Raw genomic sequence first — 8,542 nt, forward strand, 5'->3', positions numbered from 1 at the left:
TGCCCCTGCAGTAGAGGCCACCGAGGTACCAAACTCAGGCAGGCTAGACAGCCCGAATTCTGCCCCAGCCCAGCCAATGTGGTTTCTACTTCAAATGCAGAAAGTGGACAATTAACCCAAGCCTTTCATCATGGCCTTCGGGACATACTCATGTACAGACCCCTCTATCTGTAAAATGGGATTAAAAAATTCAGGCACGCACACCCTCACATTGTGGCAGTTTTTTATTTTAAACCAAAGATCTCCAAAAAGCCTGACCCTGAGAACACCAGGGTGTTATCCAACAGCAGATGCTCCATTCACCCTGCTCCCACCTTTATTTTACACCCCAGATAAGTCAACCAACTCGCCCGTTTGCCTGGGACTTACCTGGTTTTAGCAATTCAAGTCCCTCGTCCTGGGAAACCCCTCAATCCCAGGCAAACTTGGACAGTTGGTCACACAGCAGGCAAATTTTTATGAGCCAAGCCCCAGAACTCCAGGACACCCCACTTTCTCTGATATCAGCATCATCTCTCTAGTCCACTGTCACCAGCCACCCTTCCAAAGCCTTGGCCTGACTGCTCCTCAACACCTCAACTGTCATGGGTCCTAAATCTGAACCAAGTACCATGCCTCGTTCACCGCCTAGTCCTAACTGAACACTTCAAACAACTACCCACGTGCCCCGCCTCAGGAGAGTGAGAACACGCCAGGACTGAAAACGAGATCTGGCCGGTGACCCACTTCCTCCAGGCCCAGCCTTGCTGGCACGTGGCTTGATGCTGATTTAAAAGGCAGACAGAGCACGGTGGTCAGGTTTATTCAATGGGTGGTGGAGGAAAGTGATGAGCAGCTACAAATTCAAGAGAAAAATTCTTGGCTACTAAAGTCATTCCGGGCATGGCTGAGGGACACGGGCTGGCCCTCTAAGGGTGCTGCTGTCAAGACGCAGAGCTGGTTGAAGTGGACCCCAAGCTTCCCTCTGATCTCTTGTGCGGAGCGAAGCTGTCCGTGATGCTCTGAGCGGGCAGAGGGGAGAGCTGTGGTGAGGCTTCATGTGGGGACCTGCCTCTCAATTCTCTGACCCTCTGGTCTCCACAAACACCGAGAGAATCTAAAAGAAAGGAACGGTGAGTCCAGTGGTTTGGAGCTCACATCTGCATAAACACAAAACAGCTTATCCTCTAGCTATCGGTTCCCAGCCCTCGGCAGTAACTCACTTCGGTGAGAAATATCAGGAAACCCAGCTCCCAAATCATCCCGAGGGTCACTGGTTCACGGCCGTGGGACTTTCTTCAACAGTCTGGGATCTAAGGCTGGCCTAGGAGGAAGCATACAAGCATTCAGCCTCTAGTGCCATCTTCTCCCCAAGCGACATCACCAAGAGGGCCCCGATCAGCCAGGCCCAAGCTCCCAGTGTATGCACACCAAACTAGGTAGCACCTGAATGGAAAGGGCAATAAAGGAAAACCAACTTAAAATTAAAAGCCCACTTTTTATAGGAAATGATTTTCTTTCAAGTGGTTCATGATCAGGACAGCTGACCCAGATAAGAGTAACCCTCAAGAGGACAGCTCAGCCCTCTGTCAGGTGCTTTGACACAGGTCCCATGGCATCTTGACCACCATCTTCAGCGGCTCTCACATCGTATTGTCATTATTTATCTGCCTAGCCTGTCACCAGGCCCCAGCAGCAGTCATCCTATTCTGCAAAGACCCACTTTATATGACCTAGCCATAAAAGGCAAATAAAAGATAAACCTCCAGCAAGACTTGTTAGATGCCCAGATCTTTGAAGATCAAGACTGCCCGGCCCTGCCCTGGCCAGTGTGGCTCAATTGGCTGAGGATCGTCCCATGCACTGAAAGGTCGCCAGTCCAGTGTGTGTGGCAACCAATGGATGTTTCTCTCTCTCTCAAATCAATAAAAACATAAAAAAAAAGACTGCCAGACCCACTGAAAGCTAAATGAGAAAACATCATCAAAGCCTCAACACATTACATAAGCGAGCCCCAACTCAGTCCACAGGTTGCTGCCCCCACAGGTATGAATTACCAGGTGGGAGTGGTGGTGGTGATAAACTGTCTTTTCAAAATGGTCACCACTGTCCACTAAATCCTTCAACATGACTGAGGAGCCCCAGGCCTGGTAACCAGGCTGTGGGACAGGACAAGCCTCTGATGCAAAAGGGGCAGAGAGCAGGTTTGGAAATCTCACGTTTATTAGATGGCTGCCTGTACCAGGTGGCTTACATGTATTATTCTCACTACTTCATATCATCATGAGACATATGGCAACAAACATGGCAAAACTGCATCCCATCCTCAAAGACGAGCGACATGAATGTCAATGGAAGAGCACCTGGGAACTAGACAGGAGTCCTCTGACCAAAAGTGGGGACCGATGAGAAGAATACCTTGACCTCACCTCCAACTCACCTCAGCTAAGACATGCCTTTCAGGGGCACCATGTTGCATCTCCTGAGTCTACAGAGTGAAGGCAGCGCCATAGGTTTCTGCCTCCTACAGGACACACCTGCACAGAACAAAAGGCAGAAGAATGGTTGACTCCATGTCTGGGTGTCCAGTCAGCAACGCACCATTCTAACAAGAACCAGAATGCAAGCCACGGTTCGAGTCTACAAATACAGATTCCAAAGAGCCACAGGCCTGAAAATGTCTTCTCTAGTAACACCCAGGATCACCCTTTTCAAGAGAAACCACAAAAGCACAGGTTAAATGTCAGCGAAAGGAGAATAAATAGTCAATGTGCTTGACTCTCCTCTGTGACTGACAAGAAAACTCCTCAATCTTCTGGTAGATTGTGACAATACAAACTGATTCGGAATTGATAGAACACCTCTTTGCCACTATACTTGGCCCCCAACTTTACTTTTTTCCCTCCATTAATTTGGTATTACCGACGGCTCCTAGAGCAGCAATATAGTCGTGCTCAAGAGTCAAGGAGCAAAAACACACAAACACCACTGGCTGTCTTGAATAATGTATTATTATGGATTATCCTACACCCCTATAAATTTATAAAGCAGAACCCATGAATTATGCATGCCCTTCAGCACTATCTGAATTTACTCCACTGTGAGGTACAAATGTAAACACATGGACTGGTTTCTGGGGAGGGGATCCTTAACTTGAAAAGACAGAGTGAAGCCACAAATCAGAGGGTAGCCCAGTCACTATATCACATGAGGTCAGCGAAGAGAATGGCAGGAGGAAACAGCTAGTGTGTGAAAGTTCCAAGGTTTGGAAGGGACAGCCGGACCCTTCAAACACGGGGAAAACTCCTTTCAGCAATCCTCTCCCTGCACTACCAATGACCAGGGCACAGCAGCCCACGGTCACTTTCGAATGCAGGAGCAGAAAAGGACAGTCAGGGCGGGAGGCTGGTACCAGGGACATGGCTGAGACAGGCGAGCGGCCCAGCCGAGCAGAACCCCAACAGCTTCTGCTGCATCCTGCAAAGACCCTCTGAAATCTCTGCCAGAGCCTAGACACTACCAGCATAAAAAATTAGAAATGCTTTAGCGTTGGGAAAGATCAGGATCATGTGGTCATGACACCAACATGTAAAAGAGTTAAAAACCTTCTCTGCTACCCCAGCTGTGATTTTCAGATGAAGAAGCAGAGAGACTAGGGCACAGCTGGATAGGTTCAGAGGTGGGAGCAGAGTCTCTGGCGTCTGAACCTACATGCTTTCCATCACAGCACCTGCTGACACTCCGGCACTTAGAAGGGCGATGCCCCAGGGAGCTCCTTACCCAGGCAGATTCCTAGAGGCCCCTCTCTGTAGGCATGTGAAGGACTGCCCAGAGCAGGGACACAACTGTGAACTCACGGATGCCCCCTCTACCTCCCTTCCCCTTACATTTTCATCCAAGTCCCAGGGAATATGCATGTGACTTTACAGATGTAAAACAACAAATTCCAGAAAATGGTCCAAAAAACTTACCTCAGGACCCCATGGCCTAGCGCCCGGCTGATATGGAGACTGACATGAAGATGACTGCCGACTCCCATGGCACCCCTGCACCCGCAGACCCATCTGCAAGGGACAAGCCATCAATGGGCACTCGTAGCAGGCCCCGGGGCACAGAACACGGCACAGTAGCGGGCAGATTAGAGCACCGACAATGTGGGCTGTTACCATGAGTACCTGAATGGCCGGCCACACTGCCGTTGCAGGAACAAGAACAACTTAACTCCAGGAAGGGGTCTGCAGATAGTCTGTGATCATGAGTAACATCCGTGTTATCCTATGTGCCAACTGTGATCAATTTGTTACTAACAAGTCTATGTTGAAAGGATGCCAAGCCCAAGTTTTAGGGAGGGTGCCATGGCTGACTGGCAGTGACTAGTAGGAACTGGGGGGGTGAGGGGGTGGTAATCAGGTAGGGGAAGGTCCCATGTCTACCATCTAGTTTAAGAGTTACTTACATATATATCCTCAACTGTATTGTGTTTGGCCCAGCTCTATTATTGTTCCCCTAACCACCCACAATGGGATGAGCCTCATTCTGTTATTTTGCCTTGTTTTTGTCGAGGTGCTGTATGTCAGCCACTGAGCACAGTGCAAAACAAGACTGAGCCACTGCCCTCAAGATCATCGCATGGGGACATGATAAACAACCAACACTTCCCAGGTGTGATTAGCACTAAGAGGTGGGGCTGGGGATGTGGGAAGGGGTGCATGTGATGGGGAGGGAGGCACAGAAAGGTTCCAGGAGGGGAGCCCTAGGAGGGGAGTTACTATCCCTCATCCATAAACTCGGTGCGGCAGGGCAAAAGGGACTCTTCAAAGAGCCACACAGCACCAGGTACCAGGAAGTAACACAAACTAGTGGGAAGACGTGTCCGAAAGCGCCAGGGTTTGGAAGGGACACGGGTGGACCCTCCAAACACGGGGAAATGCTTTCGCAGTCCTCTCCCTGCACTATCAATGACCAGGGCACAGGCAGCCCACGATCACTTTCGAATGCAGGGGCAGAAAAGGGCAGTGAGTGAGGCGGCTTAGGGAGGCCACGGCCCGCAGCCTGAGAAATGGCAGAAGTGAGAACGGACCAGCTGACAGGTCAATGACCAGATTACAACCTAAGATTACAGCAGCCACGTCTGACTGTCAGGGATTACTTACCAAGTCCCTGCCAGAGCTGAGAATTAAAGGGAAGACTAACAGTAGATATACTGAGAGTCCTTGAGTTCCGGAAGACGGGGTGTGAGTGGTACCAACACTGAACATTAGACAGCATTCCCACTCAGGCTCACAGAGCACCGCTGGTCACACATACATCCAGGCTTGGCTCTAAAACACAGCCCCCTGTCCATTCCAACACACTGTTTCCTCTCCACATCACAGGAGCCTTCACCAGGGGCTCTCAGAAGAGGGCCGGGACCTGTGCCTGCTGGCCCCAGGGGTCAAACCCCGGAACACTGGGGAAGCAGCCTTCGCCTGCACCCTCACCCCCCACACCTCTGGCCTATTAGCCTGCACAGAACTTGAGCTCTAGAGAACCAGACAGGGCATCACTTACCTGGCATCTCAGAATCCAGGATCTCCCTGAGGACATTTCTCATTCATGGGACAGCAGTCACATGACACTCCTGCAGGGGACAAGAACCCAGCATGTGATGGGCCACTTGGCACTGCTTAAATGTCCAGAAAACCATCATGCTCAACAGAAAGCCATTTGGGGAATCCAAGGGTTAGGATATGAATGCAATGACAGCCTGTCTCTCTTGAACCTCAGTCTGCTTCATGCTTGGTCACTGCCACTCACCTAAGGCTGTCCCCTTAGGAAGGGGCAAGAGTGGGTCCTCTGAAGATGAGGAAAACCTTACAACTTTTCCTTGGCCTGCATTACAGGACAAAGGCACCCTCACTCACTTCAAGCACAGGCAGAGAAAGGGACAGAGAGCTGGCCAAACTGGAGACCATGGCTCCACAAGCAACCCATGCATCGCCTGAGGCAGGACCCCTCTCATTCTCCCTGAAGGCCTCACAGAAACCAGCTCTGAGCCCACACGCAATAAACCAGACACCAGGGGCCTGGAGGCCTCTAGAAGGTGGTGGGAGGGCGGAGGTGTGTGAAAGCGCCAGGGTTCGCAAGGGACGGGGTGGACCCTCCAAACACGGGGAAATGCTTTCGCAGTCCTCTCCCTGCACTATCAATGACCAGGGCACCGGCAGCCCACCATCACTTTCGAATGCAGGGGCAGAAAAGGGCAGAATGAGCCAGAAAGAGGAGCCCATGTAAACGGCCAAGCCCAGGATCCTGAGCTCTATCACCACTCCGTACAGATTCCATCTCCCTCATCAAAACGGTCCACAGGACCCGCCCGCTTGGCTCAGTGATTGAACATCGGTCACTGGAATCCGGGTCACCCACATGCCCAGGGTGCAGGCTCGATCCCCAGAGGGGAGCGTGCAGGAGGCAGCCAATTATCATTGATGTCTCTCTCTCTCCCTTCCTCTCTGAAATCAATAAAAATGTATTAAAAAATTTTTCGCAGCTAAGGAATGGCTGAGTCAGAATCTGAACCTCTCTGGCCCCCAAACCCAGCCCCGTCTACACCACCAGGCCCCCGGGCACAAGAGCTTGGCAAGGCAGCTCCCGGAGCCAAGGTGCACTCCAGGACCACCCCCTCCGCGGGGGGCAGGAAGGCAACAAGCCCGGAGTTCAGGGGCTCAGGGGCAGCAGCACTTACCCGGGGGGCAGCCTCACCCTCCGGCCACAGTGAGAAAGGGCGCTGGCTGGTGCAAAGGCCGGCCGAGGGAGGGCTGTCACGGCCTCCAAGAGCCGGAGCCCCTGGCCGGAGCCCCGGGAAGAGCAAGGGGGAGACTTTAGTGCAGAGCGGGGGCCGCACGCCAGGCTCCGGGCGAACTTAATGCTCGGCCAGCAGGTCGGTGAAAGGAGGTCAACACTTCCCTTTAAGGTTATTAAAGGGGAAGAATTACGGTCATAAGAGCACCGTATAGGCAACAGACGAGTGGCTCCGGGAGATTAAATGCCGGGGCAGAGAAAATCGGGGACTTTGTCGCCCCTCCGTTCTGGCCGTCAGCGGGCACTGGCCTCCCCTCGGGCGGGTGAGCGCGGGGATCGGGCGCCCGCACCGGCTCCGAGGCAGCGGGGCAGAGGGCGCGGCACCCTTTTCTCCAGGGCACGAACCCGGAGAGACCCACACCCGGCCACCCGGCGGGAGAAACGGGCACCGGAGTGGGAGCCGGGCCCAGACTCGGAGCTGACCTCCAGCCTCGGGTTCCCGATCCTGGAAGGCGCAGACCACGCGCCCATCGCTCTCCGCAGTGGGCTCACCTGGGTGCCGCGACCAACGGCTCGGGACGGCGGCGGAAAGGGCCGACACTGCGGGACGGCGTGGATGTCCGCGGATTTCGGGAGGTGGCCTGGGTCGACTGCAGACGTCAGCCACCCGACCAGGACCCTCCTCCGGATGCTCGTCGCCGGCGGAAACGAGACTGGGGCGCGGGCTGCGGCCCAGAGCGGCGCCTCCCGGGACAGAGCCCGCGAAAGCGGTTCTAGCGCCCCCTGGTGGAGCGGAGTTCAAATTCTGACTGGAGGGATAATTTCCCAAAGCAGTCTGAAATTAGAAAAATAACATTCTATTTGTTCTGAAGGTGTTCCTTGAAGGTGTCATTAATATGTAGAAACTATAGGCCCAGTGCACGAATTCATGCACCAGTGGGGTCCCTCGGCCTGGCCTGTGGGATCAGGCCAAAACCAGCTCTCTGACATCCCCTGAGGGGTCCCGGATTGCCAGAGGGTGCAGGCCAGACTGAGGGAACCCCACTGGTGCACGATTGAGGCTGGGGAGGGATGCAGGAGGTTGGCCAGTGGGAAGGGACTGTGGGAGGGCTCCAGGGCGTGTCCAGCCCATCTCATTCAGTCCCCATTGGCTGGACCCCAGCAGCAAGCTAACCTACCGGTCTGAGTGTGTCTTCCCCCTGGTGGCCAGTACACGTCATAGCGAGTGGTTGAGCAGCCTTATAATATCATTAGCATATTACACTTTGATTGGTTGAATAGCTGACTGGTCAACCAGACACTTAGCATATTAGGCTTTTATTGTATAGAACTAGAGGCCTGGTGCACAAAAATATGTGCACTCGTGGGGGAGTCCCTCAGCCCGGCCTGTGCCCTCTCGCAGTCTGGGACCTCTCGGGGGATGACCACCTGCTGGATTAGGCCTGCTCCCCAGGGGATTGGGCCTAAGCTGGCAATCAGACATCCCTCTGGCAGCCCGGCAGCCCTCGGGGGATGTCCACTTGCCAGCAGGGAGCAGACCTAAGCTGCAGTAGGACATCCTTAGTGCTGCTGAGGAGGCAGGAGAGGCTCCCACCACCACCGCTGTACTGGCAGCCATCAGCTTGGCTTGTGGCTGGGCAGAGCTTCCCAATGTGGAAGCGCACTGACCACCAGAGGGCAGCTCCTGCATTGAGCGTCTGCCCCCTGGTGGTCAGTGTGTGTCATAGTGACCAGTCATTCCCAGTCTTTCTGCTGTTAGGGTCAGTTTGCACATTACCCTTTT

The 8,542-nt window shown here is 53.5% G+C and overlaps 1 long non-coding RNA gene across 1 annotated transcript; it reads right to left on the reverse strand.

Moving 5' to 3' along the window:
- Nucleotides 1-206: 206 nt before the first annotated feature.
- Nucleotides 207-7,453, reverse strand: LOC308522986. The gene is made up of 6 exons (XR_013996280.1): nt 7,312-7,453; nt 5,530-5,599; nt 3,951-4,043; nt 2,420-2,516; nt 1,203-1,303; nt 207-1,096 (listed from the first exon to the last, which is right to left on the reverse strand). It is a non-coding gene; the product is annotated as an uncharacterized lncRNA (long non-coding RNA).
- Nucleotides 7,454-8,542: the final 1,089 nt, after the last annotated feature.

Source organism: Myotis nattereri, assembly GCF_964212035.1.
Source record: "Myotis nattereri genome assembly, chromosome: 8".
Taxonomy (NCBI): Eukaryota; Metazoa; Chordata; class Mammalia; order Chiroptera; family Vespertilionidae; genus Myotis; species Myotis nattereri.